General features: G+C 38.5%; 1 long non-coding RNA gene and 1 pseudogene across 1 annotated transcript; both read right to left on the reverse strand.

The window, feature by feature from the left end:
- Positions 1-4,072: 4,072 nt before the first annotated feature.
- Positions 4,073-5,654, reverse strand: LOC127662335 (phospholipase B1, membrane-associated-like; annotated as a pseudogene).
- A 287-nt stretch (positions 5,655-5,941) lies between these two features.
- On the reverse strand, positions 5,942-6,860 carry LOC127662147 (uncharacterized). The gene is made up of 4 exons (XR_007972858.1): positions 6,819-6,860; positions 6,434-6,509; positions 6,253-6,339; positions 5,942-6,043 (listed from the first exon to the last, which is right to left on the reverse strand). It is a non-coding gene; the product is annotated as an uncharacterized LOC127662147 (long non-coding RNA).
- Between the last annotated feature and the right edge of the window lie 11,064 nt (positions 6,861-17,924).

Here is a 17,924-nt window from a genome sequence, read left to right on the forward strand (position 1 = left end):
TATTTAATTGTTTTAAAGGTGAACTTTTGTCCTGTTAATGCAGCTTAATTGTTAATGGTATTTTCTATTGTTCAAAGTTTGGGTGTTTGTGGTTTCCTTTTTAATCCAGTGTTGGTTTACTCTATGTTTACGAATCAACAATAATTTATAGTGCTTGATATGCATTAGTCTGAATCTTTGCGACCATATAAACATGATTAAATTCGATTGCTTTTTCCTCAAAATCACAACGAAAGTTTTCCTTTTGGATATTTTTATTTTATTATTGCAAGCCACTTTGAAATCTAAAATCCAACCATGCAATTTTGAAAAGTGATTTTGTTTGTTGGATATTAGGCTACAGTTACCATGGTAGTATCTCATACTGCTGTTCTATGGTATTTATAAAGCAATTCGATTTTCGGAAGTAAACGTTTGCAGGGAAAATAAATATGAAGCGTCTTGTTGACATTCAGCTGTCGGTTGATAGTCAGTATGTTGCCAGTGTGTTATTAAGTGAACAATAAAATGTGGGTCCAGTCTGAGGCTAATAACGTGCGGTGCTGATATATGTATTGTGATCAATCAAGAGTTCAAAAGTATGATTGCTTGGGGGATGAAGCTGCGGTGCGGGTCCTGATGCTGCGATACCGCCTGCCTGATGGTAGCAGTGAGAGCAGCCCATGACACGGGTGGTTGGAGTCTCTGATGATCCTCCAAGCATTTTTTTTAACACACACTGCCTGCTATATATGTCCTGGAGGGAGGTAAGCTCACCTCCGATGATGTGTCTGGCAGTTCGCACCACCCGCAGGGCTTTGCGGTTGAGGGCGGTACTGTTGCCATACCAGGAGGTGATGCAGCCAGTCAGGATGCTCTCTACACTGCTGGTGTAGAACCATGTCAGGATGTGGTGGTTCATTACAAACATCCCCAGCCATCTCAGGAAGAAGAGGCACTGGTGACCCTTCTTCACAACGGGTTCAGTGTGGACGGACCATGTGAGTTCCATAGTGAGGTGGACACCGAGGAACTTGAAGCTGCTGACTCTCTCCACCGGTGCTCCATTGATGGTGATGAGGCTTTGATAGCTGTCTTTTCTTCTGAAGTCCACCACAAGCTCCTTAGTCTTACTGACATTGGGTCGCAGCAGACATACTCAGCGCCATCTCGAAGATACAATCCAGTTCACAACAAATATTATTTCCACTTGCCCATTTGCTCCAAGACCAAAAAAAAATAAAAAAATCCACTATTAGCCTACATTTGAATGACATTCCAGAAGAAAATAGAGAGCGGTGGATTAAGACAGTAAAACGGGAGAAGATGCCAAATGTAGGCTACTGTTATTCTCTCAGCAGCTGTAATAGAAACCCCCTCGCAGCTGTGGTAATTTATTTTTAAAACTAATTCAAGGTTAATTTAACACAAAGCATACTGTTTTAAATTTACACTCAATATTTAAAAAACGTATAATATAAAAAATGCTAGATTTACACTGATAAATAAGGCAGAAAGGTGTCATCACAGTCTGTGAGAAAGGTCTTAGGCTGGGCTGAGATAGGCCTTTAGAAAAGTCCGCGTGTCGTCACATCCGGCTCCGAATAGTAGCATTCATTTATCGATCTGTCTGTGGACGATCGCAGTTTTTTTTAACCCTTGTGTGACCTTTGGGACATTTATGTCTTTTTAATTTTTTCTATAATTTTGGCTCTGTTAATGCCAACGACATAAATACGGCCAAAGGTGTGTATTTTTGGGGAAATTTGATATTTCAACCTCAGTTCCTATGTACACACTGTGTACACAAAATTGTTACACTCAGGACCTTCAGGACAAAAATGTCCTAATTGAAACCCAATAAAACTCCATTATTTGATCCCAGTGCCATTAAAGCATAAAATCATGAACTCTATGATAGAATGCTTTCATTCTGGAGCCCTGGTTTAAAAATTATAATTTTTATATATTTTCCACCAGATGGAGCCATTTATATCATGTTTCGCCTATGAAGCAATTACATTCTTTTTTCTATTTTCTGTTTGGTGTATCATAGAGCACTGCAGGGCAATTAAATAAATGATGCTGCTAAAATTGTGTGGGTGTGTTGGTATGGATGTCAAAGTGTGTTTTGTATGCACGTATTGAGAAATGTGTATGTGTGTGTGTGTAAAAAACAACAGTGGCATTATGTAAACAAACTGGCATTTAAATGGATAAAATACTGAAAATGAATTAATATTTGGTAATTATGATCAGGACTGATGTTGGTTTAAAAAACATAAAAACATTTTTTTTTTTTTTAAACAATAAAAAAAAAACCTGGTACAGTTTCATCTCTATGTTTTATTACATTGCATTCGGTCACGACTCGAGAGTGGAGGCTTCAATCATTGAGGATATAACTCCATGTTTACAATGATTTAACCAGTGAATTTCTGTAATCAGACTCAGGGATGGAAATATTTTTTTATTTGAAAATGTTCAAATGGATCTTATGTCACATACATGGATATTATAATAAGTAAGTACATGACAGCAATGTGATCATTTCATTGCAAATACTCTGTTGAATCTTTACTCAGAATATGCAGTACCGTGCAAAAGTCTTCGGCACATAATATGTTTCACAAAATTTTTTTTCTTAAGATGGTTATTTATATCTGCTACTTTAGTGTGTCAATAGGAAATACACATTTTAAATTACCAAACCTTCCTTTTGCAAATAGAATAGAAGAACAGAGAGCCCTGCAACAGATCTCATGCCCCTCGCAGAGCCCAATCTGAGATTGCACAAAGAGACAGAAGCAATTGAGACAGCCTAAATAAATAAAAGAACTGTGAGAATTATCCAAGAAGCTTGGAACATCCTATCTGCCAACAACCAAGAAAATCTGTGTCCAGGTGTAAGTAGTAGAATTGGTGCTGTTTTGAAGACAAAAGTGTTCACACCAAATATTGATTTAGCTCTTTTTCTTTGACATTGTATGACGTTCATTGACTCATGAAAACTATTTATGTCATGAATATTTCCATGCTGTGGGCAATGTCGTTGAAACAGACTGCAGCGGAAGTTGTTTAACGCTATTAAGCGAAGCTTCCACTCTGCGAATGAGGAAGTGTGATAAAGGCCTAGAAGTTGCTGTCCTGTTTAAATCTATTGCCATCTTCTGATCAAAACATGAACAGCAACCCCATTAAAATGTTTCACCTAAAAATGAAAATTGTCTCCTCATTTACTTGCCCTCAGGCCATCCCAGATGTGTTTGACTTTCTTTCTTCTGCAGAACATAAACAAATATCCATAAGAATCAACTAGTTAAATCCATATCTTCAGAAGCAATGTAATGGGGTGGGTGAAAAACAGATCAATATTTAAGTTCTTTATTAATTGAAATCTCCACTTTCACTTTTACTTCCACATTCTTCTTCTTCTTCTTCACCTACTGGTCAGGGTTGGTCTAAGGTGGAGATTTATAGTATATATATATATATATATATATAAAAGACTTAAATATGAATCTGTTTCTCACCCACACCTATCTTATCCCTTCTGAAGACATGGATTTAACAACCGGAGTTGTATGGATTACTTTTGTGCTGATTTTATGCCTTTTTGGACCTTCAAAATTCTAGCCGACATTCACTTGCATTGACTGGATATTCTTCCAAGATTTTTTAGATATTCTTCTCAGTTTACATTCAGCAGAAGAATGAAAGTAATACACATCTGGGTATACTGATACTGTTGAGACAGAGTAAATTAATACTGTTAAAAAAATTACTTAATATAAAATCATTTATGCTTAATTCCTCATTGTATTGGATAATAAAATGCTCAAAATCCAAAACCTATAAACAATATTATAATTTTACATAATCATACTATATTATGTACTTATATTATCTATACAATTATTTTAACTACATATGTATTATATCAATTAAAAATTTATTGTTTCAAAAATATTAAAGAAAGTGTTTGTTGTTTGAGTTGTCTTGTTAAAAATCTTTTAACAATTTGATTAAAGTCTTATCAGAAACTAGTTCCTTTCAGTTCAGTTTCACGGGTGTTCTGTTTTTTGTTCCTGTCCCTTCATTCTCTGTAGTTGAAGAAGATCCAGGTTATAACCCAACTCATTAGCAAACCTGCTACAAACAGAACAGTGGCTGCCCAGGCTGGCACTGAATACTTTGAGCAGTCTTTAGGGAGCGGGGTGCCTGGTGCCACTGTGATGGGTATGGCAGTGGTAGAGATGACAGAGTTCATGCTGTTTACCCATGTAAAGATAAAGGGATGTTCCTAGAGGACAACAAAAGAGAGAGAAATCATTACTAGAATGCATTATTATTATTATTGCATCTTGGTTATTGTTCTCACTAATACAGTAGTTTCTAATATATATTCACTAACCTTTATGTGACAGTGTATCTTACTGTGGTCATATGTGAAATTATCATACGTTTGTTAACTCCCTATAGGCTCCAGCTTAAAAATAAAAATACAAGACAAGTACTGTTAAGAACTGCTGTGTGTACGTGTCTATGTCTGAGTGTTCACTATGTTATTCCATCTCTGCATGTCCACGCTTAGTGAAATGAAAACAGTCTGGAGAGAAGAAGCTAAGGTCTGGTGTGCCATACTGATAGAGAGACGGAGAGAGAGAGAGAGAGAGAGAGAGAGAGAGAGAGAGATACTACCGAGTTGTTAATCTTGGCCATGATACTGATATTCTAGGATTTGTAAGCTGTAATGTGGGTTGTATGCAAAAGGTTAAATTAAACATTCTATACAGATATAATACTGTTTTAGCCTATAAAAGAGCTGTTCAGCCATGACGCCAATTTGTAGGTGAACACAGAATGCTAATTCGCCATGGGTTCCCTCTGGATTTTCCTATGGGTTTTTATGATAGGAGTTTTGTATAAATGACTCATATAAGGTCTGTGGTAAACATTACTTGAAAATAATTGGACGTTTTGTTCTACAACATAAATTAATTAGAGTTTTATGCCAAATGTGAATTTTTAAGAATTTTTTATTCCACAGACCTCATTTTAGTCATTAATCCAAAACTGACATAATAAACCCATAGGAGAATCCAGAAGGAGCCAAAAATGGCTCGAAAATGCTAATTCTCATAGCATATTATCTGTCTGTATGTGTTTTGTTTATGTGTAATCGTGAGTCATGAGGTCTCTACTGGAGGTGTTAGGACTGTTCCTGTTGCTCAGCTGGTAGAGCATGGCACAATGCCAAGGTCGTACAATTGAAATGTAATACATATACTGATCAAATGTGTGGCTTGAATGCATTCAAAGTTGCTTTGGATAAAACATCAGCCAAATGCATAAATGTAAATGTAGTTCATGGCACTAACCCCAATCATTGGAACAATAGAGTTCTTGAAGTAGGGCTGTAACACCACTGCAAAGTCCTTTTGTCATACTGACCCCATATACGAGCCTCTTGGTTTCAGTCTAACATAAAAAAGAACACTTTTATAAATGAAGTTCAAGATAAATAGCACATTTTACATCTTCTGTCACACTCAGCTAATGTTATGAATGAACTTCAACATCAAATTTATTAGAAAATGCAAATCCTTGTTGATCTTGTTCATTTCACTCAGTTCTGGTGAGTTCTCACCAGGACTCAAAAAACACAGACACATGTACCTGTCATGAGCATGTTGTTCAAAACAACATGATAATTATCACTAATCTTTACAAGAAACTGTTATCAAATTTACTCTTGCAGGAGCCTGCAGTCGAGTGTGAAAATGAATGAAACAGCCACTGCTACCTCTCTTTCTCTTACCAAATTTTGGCAAAGTGTCAGAGGGTGCTGTCTCCACACATAAGAAACCGCTTCCCCAATTCTAAAGTAAAAGGGAGATAAACTCGTCATAACAGTCTGTACTGTAATTTATGTTGTGTGAATTACATTTGTGTGACTTACTGTGGCAGGTGGAGGAGTAGGGGGCGGGGTTTCGTATGTGTAATTGCTGTTATGATAGGTCCTCAAGTAGGGGGCGGACTGAATTTTTCACATGTCAGAATTCTAAAGATTAAAGAAGGATATGGATATTATAAAAAATTACAAATAAACACGCATTGAAGAGACATACCTGCAGTCAAATCTTGACTATATGTCTTATTACCTAAAGGCTCCAGCTAAGACAAAGCAAATAATAATGCGAAACATCTTCATAAAATATTTTCAGGCGTACATTAATATATTATTCTGTCTCTAAACTGCTTTGTGCCCACCATGTTGTTCCAGAGAGCTCGAGCCATGAGAGTGTGACCGAGATGAAAGCAGTCTGGAGAGAAATAGGACCTGTCAGGCCTTCCATCCTGAAAGAAAGAAATAATCACAGAGAGAGTGAGACAGATAGATCAAGAAAAGACATGCTGTGTAGTAAATAATGGATGTTTGTTCTGCACCTACAGCAAGGGGAGAAACACTTTTCTGAAGAATCATGTATGTCATATCATCCTGACTCCACCAGCTCCCTCATACCACACTGAGGATAACAGCAGGCACAATCATAAATGTATTTTAAAAATAATATTCGTATTAAGAAAATGAATATTTTTTACAGTATAGCTGTTAATATGATAATTTTATTCATGACAATTTTTAAAACATTTAATTTATAATTACAATATTTTTGAAAGCATTTTAATATTAAATGTATGAAACAGTATATCAAATATACAGTATAATATATAAAATAATTATATTAAGCATTATAATATTTTAAAGTATACTAGTATTATTATAGATTGCCCCTCTACAAGATAAATTATAATTTGCATAAAAAGCTGTGTACCTGACAGACTTTGTTGAAATCCCGCAACAAGTTGAATTCCAGAGATTTATCTTTAGGTTTCAGAACACAAGGGCACAACATACTAAAAATATGATGCAAAGCAATATGATGTAAGACTAACAAGTACCAAAGGCTTTGGAAATCTCAATGGGTGTAGCAAGGGGTCCTTTGTCTACAGTGTAAAACTTACTTGACCAGCCAGGTAGGGCAGCCGATACTGGGGTCCTGATGCAAGCGGCGCAATGGAACTATATCAAGGAGCTCCACTAGATTCACCAAGGCACGAGGAACCTTGAGAAGGAAGCACAGGTTAGAAGTAGAACTGAACCGGTAATGGACCTGTATGTGCTCTTAGCAAGGTAAAATATTTCTTAGGTTACATTTGGTGAACCAAAAGCAGCCAGAGAAACAATAACATGCAAACACACTGTATGTTAGAAACACATGGATGGTCTCTATGGATTAAACTAATAGAACTAGAGTAAAATATGTCAAAAAGTATTTCAATCAACACGGTGAAAAATGTTTTGTCAGGTAATATAAAAATGTGCTTCATATGAAAACATTTAAAATGAACTGGTTTTATTCAAAAAAAAAAAAATAACAGTTAAAAAAGAAATATGATTAACTCAACCTGACAACATTAGGTGACACCAATAAAATACATTTTTAAGGGTCATATCAGGTAAAAATATTTATTTTAGGTTCCAAGGTTCCCTTTTTACAGTGTAAAATTGCAAAAGAACATCAGAAGCAAAACTGCCATGTCCAGAGCCTTACGTATGCGCTTCACAATGTTATCAGGAGAATAATACAGATGTGGAGAGAAAGAGAGATAAGGAGCCATTAAGTGCACATCTAGAAATGTAACTTTGACCAAAATTAAAAACAGGCTCTATTAATGTCAGCATACAGTATCAGAGCAGTAGTCACATCATTTCCTCCAATGAAGACTGTGATAACCTTCCAATCGTTCGGGAAATCAATTTGCTGAAAGAAGGCAGAAATATTCAGATACTTTTTTTTCCCAACAAAGAAGCATTCAAATAGACTCAAAGTCTAATAGATAGGATTAATCTGATTGACTTCTAAGAATGTGTGAGATAACGATACACTGCAGTTTGAAGAAATAATCGATGCTTAGTTAATTTGTCATAAATCAGGTTTGGTTTGATTTCATGTCTGCATTTTGACCACCAGTTTATTGTAAAATTAAATAAAAGCAACACCTCTTTTAGTCAGTAAATCAATCATTCTAAACAATGATACATCAGATACAATGGCTGGGTAAATTTGGAAGGGCCTTTTGCGACTGATTGACATACAGGGAATAAATGGTGAACAGTACAAAACTTTGGTTAGCAGTACAGTACATAACAGATAATCATGATGGAATTTTTCACAATTATGGATCATTTATAAATCTGTCTAATAAAGAGAGCATCACCAGTAACATGTGGGCTTGCACATACTTGCTAAAGTGGTCACAGTTGTAAGGTTTTCATCTCCTCTGATACTGAAAAGCAAATAGAAGCAAATAAACTGCTTACTGTTCATAAAGCAAACAGTTAAGTTTAAAATAGTTTAGCCAAAAATGAAATCGCTGTCATTATTTACTCATCCTCATGTGTTCCAAACCCTTTTGAGATTTTTGCTTTCTTCTTTGGAACACAGTAGGACATATTCGGCAGAATGTTGGCCTCAGTCACCATTCACTTTTATTAACCCCCCCCCCCCCCATGCAATGAAAGACTATAGTGACTGAGGAAAGTGTACAGTGTTCAGTGCTTTGAAAACCTCTATGGTTAAAAAAGTGCTATATAAGTGCAGACCATTTACCATTTACTCACCACCATGACAGGCAACAATATTCTGTGATCACACCCAGGAGGTTGTTTTGTGCGGCACCCACCCCATTGGCTGACTTTGAGCAAATGAAAATACATTACAAAATCCATACCCCATTATTCACAACAACAGAGCACAAGTACATGTGACATTCAAATAATTCCTCCAAGAACAAATTGGTTAATGGATCCTTTATTCACAATTTTTTAAAAGTATCACCGTCAATGAGTCCCCCATTGCTGCCACCACTTTGATGTCCACTGGTCAGAGGGTATGGACTACAGGTGAGACAGAGACACACAGGGAGGAGTTTAAAAACTATTCTTCCCATAATTACCAGCCAGAATGACAGTATGGCAATGTCTGAAAGCTGAAAATTGCTGCTTTTGGAGGCTGATTTCTTTCTTCTGCAGAACACAAAAGAAGGTTTTAAGAACAATATCTCAGCTCTGTAGGTCCTCACAGTGCAAGTGAATGGTGGCCAGAACTCAGAAGGTCTAAAAAAGAATATAAAGTCAGCATGAAAGTAATCCATAAGACTCCAGTGGTAAAATCCATGTCTTCAGAAACGATATGATATATGATATTTTGAATAAGCATTATCTTAATTTGTACTGAAATATACTTGTAACTGTACATTCCTGTGTTGTCTGCCCTCTGTTCTCTGTTTCACTATCACGTTGATTTCACTTTTCCTTGTTGTCCGCTCCGTGTTTTCCTTTTCACCCGTCACCGATCACGCTCCATGTCACGTTTTCCCTGTTGTCCGCCCTGAGTCTCACTGTCCGTGTGTTAAACTACATTTCCCACAATTCCCGGCCTCCCCCACTGCCTGCACTCATCATTGTTTTCACCTGTGTCTCGTTCAGTCTCCACTTTGTCTGTGTATTTAAACCTTGGTTCTTTGTTTACTCTCTGTCGGTCGTTGTTTGGTAATGTTTCGTTTCTTGCATGTCGTCAAGCCTGGTCCGTGTTCCCTACCAGAGTTTGTTGAGTTTGTTTCATCGTGTTTATTTCTGTCTCGTTGTGTATCAGTTTCCATTTTTCCCCTCGTGGACTTTTCTTTGTGTTTACCTTTTGTTTCTTATTTATTTATTCTTAATAAAATACCGCGTTTGGATCCGCACCTCTGTCTGTCCTGTCCTGCTTCCACACCCAACGTAACAGTAACCTCCCTGGGGGCCTTTTAACCCAACCCTTGCCACATTTAAAAAAATCTAATTAAATTAATCAAAGCAACCTTCCATTACTGTGTTAGTTCAGAGTGCATTATCTAATGTTAACAAATACAACTTTTGATTTAAAAAATGTACAGTATTATTACTTTTTTAAATTAACATAAACTAAGGTTAATAAGTGCTTATAAGTATTGTTCATTGGTAGTTCATGTTTACTAATTTTAACAAATGGAACCTTAATGTAATGTAAAGTGTTATCATTTCTTTTCACACAAACTGTTTTGCTCCATCAATATTCAATAAAAAAAAAAAAAAAATCCATCTTGATACACTGCGACCAGAAAAAAGCTAATTTTTGTTTAGTTGTGCCTTTAGCAATCTATTGTACTCCACTTGTCTGTATTTGTATTTATATTTTTATCTGTTACATTTTCTGCTCTGTGGCTCCGTAAGTCACTTGTGTAAAGTGTGGTTTATATTAATTTTAACTTACCATATTTTCCAGAGCTGTAAAACCAATTTGCTTATGTAATATGAAACAGATTTACTGGCTTTGTCCACCTGTGGCACAAAAGTTCAACTTTGATTAATAATGGGCCACATATATTAACTACTACACTGGACTTGTTTCTGGAGCCCAGTATGAGTCATATCTGATGTTTTTAAAGAGCAAGTTAAATTACAAATTACATTGTGTTTGTCAGGAGGCTTTCCAGAGACTTAAGAAATGTTTCACCTCTGCACCTATCCTGTCTGTTCCTGAACCTGATCTGCAATTTATTGTGGAGGTAGATGCTTCCGAGGTTGGGGTTGGAGCAGTTCTCTCCCAGCGGTCCCCTCGTGATGGAAAAGTACACCCCTGTGCATTCTTCTCGCACCGCCTGAGCCCGGCTGAACAGAACTATGATGTCGGTAACCGGGAGCTGCTCGCGGTGAGGCTGGCCCTGGGTGAGTGGCGTCACTGGCTGGAGGGCGCGGCGGAGCCCTTCTTGGTCTGGACCGATCACAAGAACCTTGAGTATATCCGTTCGGCCAGGAGACTGAACCCTCGGCAGGCCAGATGGGCACTCTTCTTCGGCCGGTTCAGATTCACCCTCTCATACCGGCCAGGATCGAAGAACGTTAAGCCTCATGCCCTGTCCCGTCTTTTTGACTGCCCTAGGGGTAAGTCGTTTCCCGACACTATAGTGCCTGAAGATGTTGAGGTGGCCGCCGCGGGTCGAGGGACAGGTCAGGGAGGCCCTACGAGGGGTGGCTGTTCCGATGAGTTGCCCGGATGGCCTGTTGTTTGTCCCTAAGCCATTGCGTGCAGTTGTGTTGAAGTGGAGCCACACATCGAGGCTGGCCTGTCATCCAGGAGTGCGGAGAACTCTGGCTTCTGCTCGTCAATGCTTCTGGTGGCCCAACATGGACCAAGACGCCAGACAGTTCGTGGCAGCCTGCTTGGTTTGCGCCCAGAATAAGTCTTCTAACAAGCCCCCTGCTGGTCTGCTGCAATCTTTGCCCGTTCCCTCCCGCCCCTGGTCTCACATTTCCCTTGATTTTGTTACTGGCCTCCCTCCCTCTAGGGGCTGCACCGCGATTTTGACTGTGGTTGACCGTTTTTCCAAGGCGGTGCACTTTATTCCCCTTCCCAAACTACCCACTGCGAAGGAGACGGCACTGGTGGTGGTCGATCATGTCTTCAGGATTCATGGTCTTCCGACGGATGTGGTGTCTGACAGGGGGCCCCAGTTCGTTTCCCACTTTTGGAGGGAATTCTGTCGTCTAATTGGGGCTACTACCAGCCTGACTTCAGGATTCCATCCGCAGACCAACGGCTGAGTGGGCCAACCAGGATTTAGAGCGCATGCTTCGCTGTCTGGCATCGCATAATCCCGCCTCCTGGAGCCAGCAGCTCACCTGGGCAGAATATGCGCACAACACACTTCCTGTGGCATCTACTGGTATGTCCCCTTTTCAGTGCTCTCTTGGTTATCAGCCTCCTCTGTTTTCTTCACAGGAATCTGAAGCCGCTGTCCCCTCTGCCCAGGCCTTTGTCCAGCGCTGTAAAAGAACCTGGAGAAGAGCCAGAGAGGTCCTGCTTCGGGCAGGGAGACGTGCCAAGGTGGCAGCAGACCGCCGGCGGACTCCGGCACCCAAGTATGTCTGTGGGCAGAGGGTATGGCTGTCCACTAAGGACCTACCTCTTAAGGTGCCGGCACGCAAGTTAGCACCCAGGTTCATAGGGCCCTACCGCACCTCTAAGGTCTTGAGTCCAGCGGCGGTGCGGCTCAGACTCCCACCTGCTCTCAGTCGTGTGCACCCTGTCTTCCATGTCTCTCATGTAAAACCAGTATTTTCTTCCCCCCTTAACCCTACTGTGTCTGTCCAATCCCCCCCACCCCCCGTCTGGTTGATGGGGTCCCTGTGTATACCGTCAGGAGATTGCTGGACTCCAGGAGGCATGGTAGGTGATTCCAGTACCTTGTGGACTGGGAGGGATACGGCCCGGAGGAGAGATGTTGGGTGCCGTCCCGGGATATTCTGGACCGCTCGCTGATCGAGGACTTCCACCAGCAACGGCCCCTTTCTACCTAGGGAGCGTCTGGGGACGACCCTGAGGGGGTACTGTCAGGATGCCGGTTTGATCAGCCTCGTTGTGTTTGTGTCTGTGTCGTTGTTAGATCCAGTAGCGCTCGCTGTCTTGTTTGTCCGCCGGCTCGGCGCGTGGTGTTTGTGTTCGTTCACCATGTGTGTCTGCACGTGTTGTTTTCCATGCGCGCAACTGTCAGCTGTCGCCCCTCCCTCTATGAGGTGTGATTTGTGCACTTACTTTGCAAACTAAGCAATCATCGTGTCGATCGTCACGTACATTGCCGTGACCAATGACGTGTGATAACGTACGTGTGGATAAGCGCGTGGATAACGCGCGGCGTGGATAACGTACGCGTGGATAAGCTGCGGATAACGTACGCGTGGATAAGCGCGCGGATAACGCATGCGTGGATAAGCGCCTGGATTAATACTTAGGCAAATATCTATTATCTTCACTATTGTACCTTTTTAATTTGGGATGTAATCATAACACACACGTTTTCATGTTTTTTGTGGGTTGTACAACAGTGTAGACACTATTAGTAATCAGTATAATTAGTATATTTATATGTAGGCCTACGCAAGATTTATAGTAGAACTGCAAAAACTGTTATCTTAAGGCTGCCAGTTAGTAAAAGGTAAATCAATTAATTCAAATTTGCAGTTGATATTTGACAGATTTTACTGCAGCCTACAGCAATTTTATAAAACTATACATTTAGTAAGGCTAACACTTACCAAAATTGTTCTATTACTTCTTTTCAACTAAAAAATAAGTATACTTTCAGTCTACATTTTATATACTTCTCAAAAATATACTTTATGTACCTCTCAGAAATATACTTAAAATTACATTAGGTATAGGCCCTACTTGATTTATACTGAGAGAAAAGTCCAAGTATATTTGGCCTGCACTTGTACTGCTAATCTTTTGATCAAGATACTTAAAAGTAGTATTCAAAGCTTGGCTGGTAGTGGGTTAACTCTTTTGATCGAGTTGCCTATTTTATATATTTATATATGTTAACGAAAAACTATGTTAACAAAATTATATATATATATATAATTTTTTTTACATAGTTTTTCGTATACAGTCTTATAATTTCTATAATTATATATATTTTATAATTATAACTTATAACGTATGAAAATATTGATTAAAATATTGATATAAAACTGTCACAGTGTCTGGTTTGTGTTTCCCCGGGTGTCCACTAGAGGTCTCTTCCCCATACTGTCACCATTCCCTCTGGAACTGCATTCCCCACAATCCTTGTCTGTACCAATCACTGTTCATTGGACTGTTCCCCGTCATCTTTGTACCCAGCTGTTCCCTGTTATTCATTGTTAGTATCTGTGTATTTATACCCTGTCTGTTCAGTCATTGTCACGGAGTCCTTGTTATATGTCACACCACTTCTGAGTTCTGTTTCTAGCTTGTTTTAGTTCTTGTGTTTGGTTTGATTATTTGGATTTTGACCCCTGCCTGGAAGACTACGATTTTGGATTACCCCATTAAAAACTACTGCTATTGGATTACTGTTTCCTGTGTGTGTTATGTGACAAAAACAGATAATTTTCTAATTCTGCGTTTCTGAATTTCTGTGTAGGCTAGTCCATTGCTAGTGTACATAGGAATTTACTTTAATTCTACTTTAATCTTTCCTGCCATTGACTAAATTTTCCAGACGTTTATCCACACGTACGTTATCCAGACGTTTATCCACACGTTTACCCACGCGTACGTTATTCAGACGCAAAGTAAATACAATCCTTTTTCAGCTACGTCGCCGCCACGCCGCCGCGGACTTTGAGCGCAGCTCCAACACGTGACCGTGACGTGTGACGTCTCAAATCTTACATCTGACGCCTGAATACTATGGGATTTTGGCCAGACGGCTCGCGAGCGTATACACGTTAGTTCACCTCTCAGTTTGCTTAGCGATCGCCAAAAAGTGCATAAATCACACCTCATATCCCTCTTATTACCTTGTTAGCTCAACATTACACTCACGTGTCATTCCTCATTAGCCTCTCTTTATATTCCCCTTGTGTTTTTTTTGTCTCTTGCCAGATCGTGTTTTTGTGTGTTATTCACGTCGAGCTAATCTTGCTCTTTCTTGCTATTTTTTGGTAATCTAGTTATCTAGTCGTTTTATTTTTTCTTCTATTTAGATTTGCTTTGGATTCCTAGGGTTTTCCTATTTTGCTTTTCTTTTGCTGTGTCTTTATCCAGCTTGTTCAACCCTGATTTGATTTTATTATTTTTATTTTTTATGTTTCCTATTCATTTTGCTATACATTAACTTTGTATAGTTTATAGATTTTTGCTTCATTTTTCTCATCCCCTGTGGCTTGCATTTCGAACAGTTTAGCCTTTCCCCTTTTTCCCCTTTTCCCCCCTCTCCAGTCTCACCGTCTTCCAGGCTGCTGGACAGAGCCTATTCCCTCGCCGCCTCCGGGCTACCAGCGGTCATCTCCCTTCCCCCTCGCCGCGCCTCAGCTGCCTGCACTGCCCGTTGCTTCCCCCGTCTCATTCGCCATTATCATTGGCCTCTTTTGCAGACTGCTCTTGGTTGGGAGTTACCGTCCGACAGACCCAGTCTACGTTTCCTGAGGCCATTACTGTCTGTGGACCTCGTCTTGTCCGGCCCGTGATGGTCAACTTCCCAATAAACTGTTTTGAACCCTGCAATTGAGTCCTCTTCCTTTTGAACCCTGACAGTGTTACTCTCTACGCAGTCTCTACTCTTTGACTCTCACTGATGTAGTCAATAGCTTGAAAGGACAGGCTTATGTTTGGATTGATTTTTGGCCAGTTTAAAGGGATCTAACACTGAAGGACTGAGACTTGCATGCACTGGACTGGACTGAATCATTACGCTGAAATCCTCCTGGTCGCCGATCCAGTCTCTCCTTTCTAGAAGAGAACAGATTAACTCCTGTTTCAAAAGTATAGGCACAAAATGTAAGCAAAATGCACATTTAACATGATTTCAGTGTGATAAATTCGCTAGTTATATCCAGTTGTACAACTTCATTGCCATTATGCCGTAATGCCTTAACGAGGCATAATCAACATTATGCCACAAATGCTGTAGAATGAGTTTAACCTGTATTGAACCCGGAATATTCCTTTAAATATGGAATAACAAAGCAGTAAATGGATTAATGATTGTGGTAATGACAGAAGATTTGTGAGAGGGTTGGATAACGAGGCAGTTATGGTTAAATTTCAGTGAATTTTTATTAAACAGTGAGCAACATGATGACTGAATTAAGCAAATTTCTGATTTCAGGCATTTATTAGGATATCAGTTTAGGTAAAACTGAAATGGTTTTCTGTGTCAGACTTTTAAGCTTGCAAATCAGCCTTGATTCCAATAATTTTGTGGAACAATTTAGCAACAGTTGTGGGTTTAATTTAAACACACATTTCCAAGTCAGACAAAATCAGCTGGACACATCAGCTGGCTTGTTTGAATGGACTTTGAAAGAAACGAAGAGACATTTTACACATCAATCTTATAGAGATGTTTCTTTTTTAGTGTCTTATAAGTTTACTCACCAGAACTTAAGAGTACTGGGTGAAGGGGATGAATTAGCAGATAACAGGTGGCTTCCCAGATTGGACTCAACTGCAGACACCGGAACACAAAACGAACCCCAAAACCACTAATGCTCATGAACAACTTGACTCACTTATTAAACACAAACACAACATTTAGAAATGGTGGCACTTAGTTGTTCTTTGAATAGGTGATGAATTTACTACATTCACTGTAATTGAATGCTGTAGGAGATTGGAAATATCCAAATGCAGAAAGTGAAGGGTAGGCAGTACCACACAAATTCTTACACCTGCCCCTTGATTATTAACCTCTTCATGGGCTGAAGAGTGAATTCATGTCATTCAAAGTACTAAAGTACTGTCAAATGTATTCAAGTTTTAGGAAAATCACTATTGCTGGAAAGAAAGTGGCAGAAAATTGAAATAGTGTTAAATACCAGAACACCTGCAAGTTAGAAGGGCCAGGATCAGGATCAGAATCAGTGCACAGGAAGATAAACATATATCTTTAATTCCCATGATGAAAATATCATCCTTGGTTTGGTTTACCTGCTTTGAGCTGTCTGGAGTACAGAGCAGTTTTGCAGCTATACTCTACATACTTTTACAACACCTGCTCTGATATACAGTACAACTGTTATCTTTTGCAAAAACTCAGACAATCCTCTTTGTTTTGAGGGCTTGGGTTGTGTCTATTAGGGTTTGGGCTTATATAAGAGATAGTGTTAGGCTTATGGGGTTTGCTTTTTATCATATGTTGAATTTAGCCATTATATAAAAACTATTCTCTAATCAAAACCATTGTGTAGTTTGCACTGTAAAAGTAGTGACCTGCAATTGTTACTGTACTTAAGAAACTGTTTCTAGTATCTGAACTAATTCTTTGTAACCTAATGTAAACAGATTGAATAAGACATTTTATATATATATATATATATATATATATATATATATATATATATATATATATATATATATATATATATATATATTTCCTTCCATATATTCAGAATTTCATATATACACACATACATTTAATTGCATGCAATTCAGGAAATTATTAATTATTAATGGAAGAATTATTAAAGTCTGAATATATGGAATGAAACTCTGAATATATAGAATTAAATTCTGAATATATGGAATGAAACTTGAATTTTTTTTAAAAGGAAATAATTATATTTATAATATGATGTTTGACTATATGGAATGAAGTCTGAATATATGGGATACAATTCTGAATATATGGAATGAAACTTAAATTGAAATAATTATATTTATAATATGATGTTTGACTATATAGAATGAAGTCTGAATATATGGGATACAATTCTGAATATATGGAATGAAACCTGAGATTATTTAAAAGGAAAGTCTGAATATACAGAATGAAACTTATTAACGTGATGAAATCTGACTTCATAAAATCGCAATCTTGTGTTTTTCATGTGTGATTGTTCCGTACAGATGTTGAACTCACAGATGTTGAACTATGAGTGAATCTGCATGAAATCTAGAAGCAGCAAACCTAACTAATGACGAGCTAATTAACACCCTAGCGAATGCATTTATGGGCCAAAATACTGGTAATCGTGTTCAATACTGTTCTACTGATGAAGAAATTAATTCACTATTTCATAGCAGAAGACTGAATACAGTGATCCTCACAGGCCAGGAGATTCCTGTTTATCAGGCAAACATTACAGAAAGAAACATGCCTTCCACCTCACAGGGACCACTCACATCATCCCCTATCTACAAACAAGGATACAATTGGCTATACATTATTCATTAAGAACTGTCAAATTTGAACTTTCCTTCCTTATATTCACAATTTAATTCCATATATATTAAAGTTTCATTCTATATATTTAGTTTCATTCCATATATTAACATTGTCATTCTATATATTCAAGGTTCAAGACATATCTA

Source organism: Xyrauchen texanus, chromosome 22 (genome assembly GCF_025860055.1).
Source record: "Xyrauchen texanus isolate HMW12.3.18 chromosome 22, RBS_HiC_50CHRs, whole genome shotgun sequence".
NCBI lineage: Eukaryota > Metazoa > Chordata > Actinopteri > Cypriniformes > Catostomidae > Xyrauchen > Xyrauchen texanus.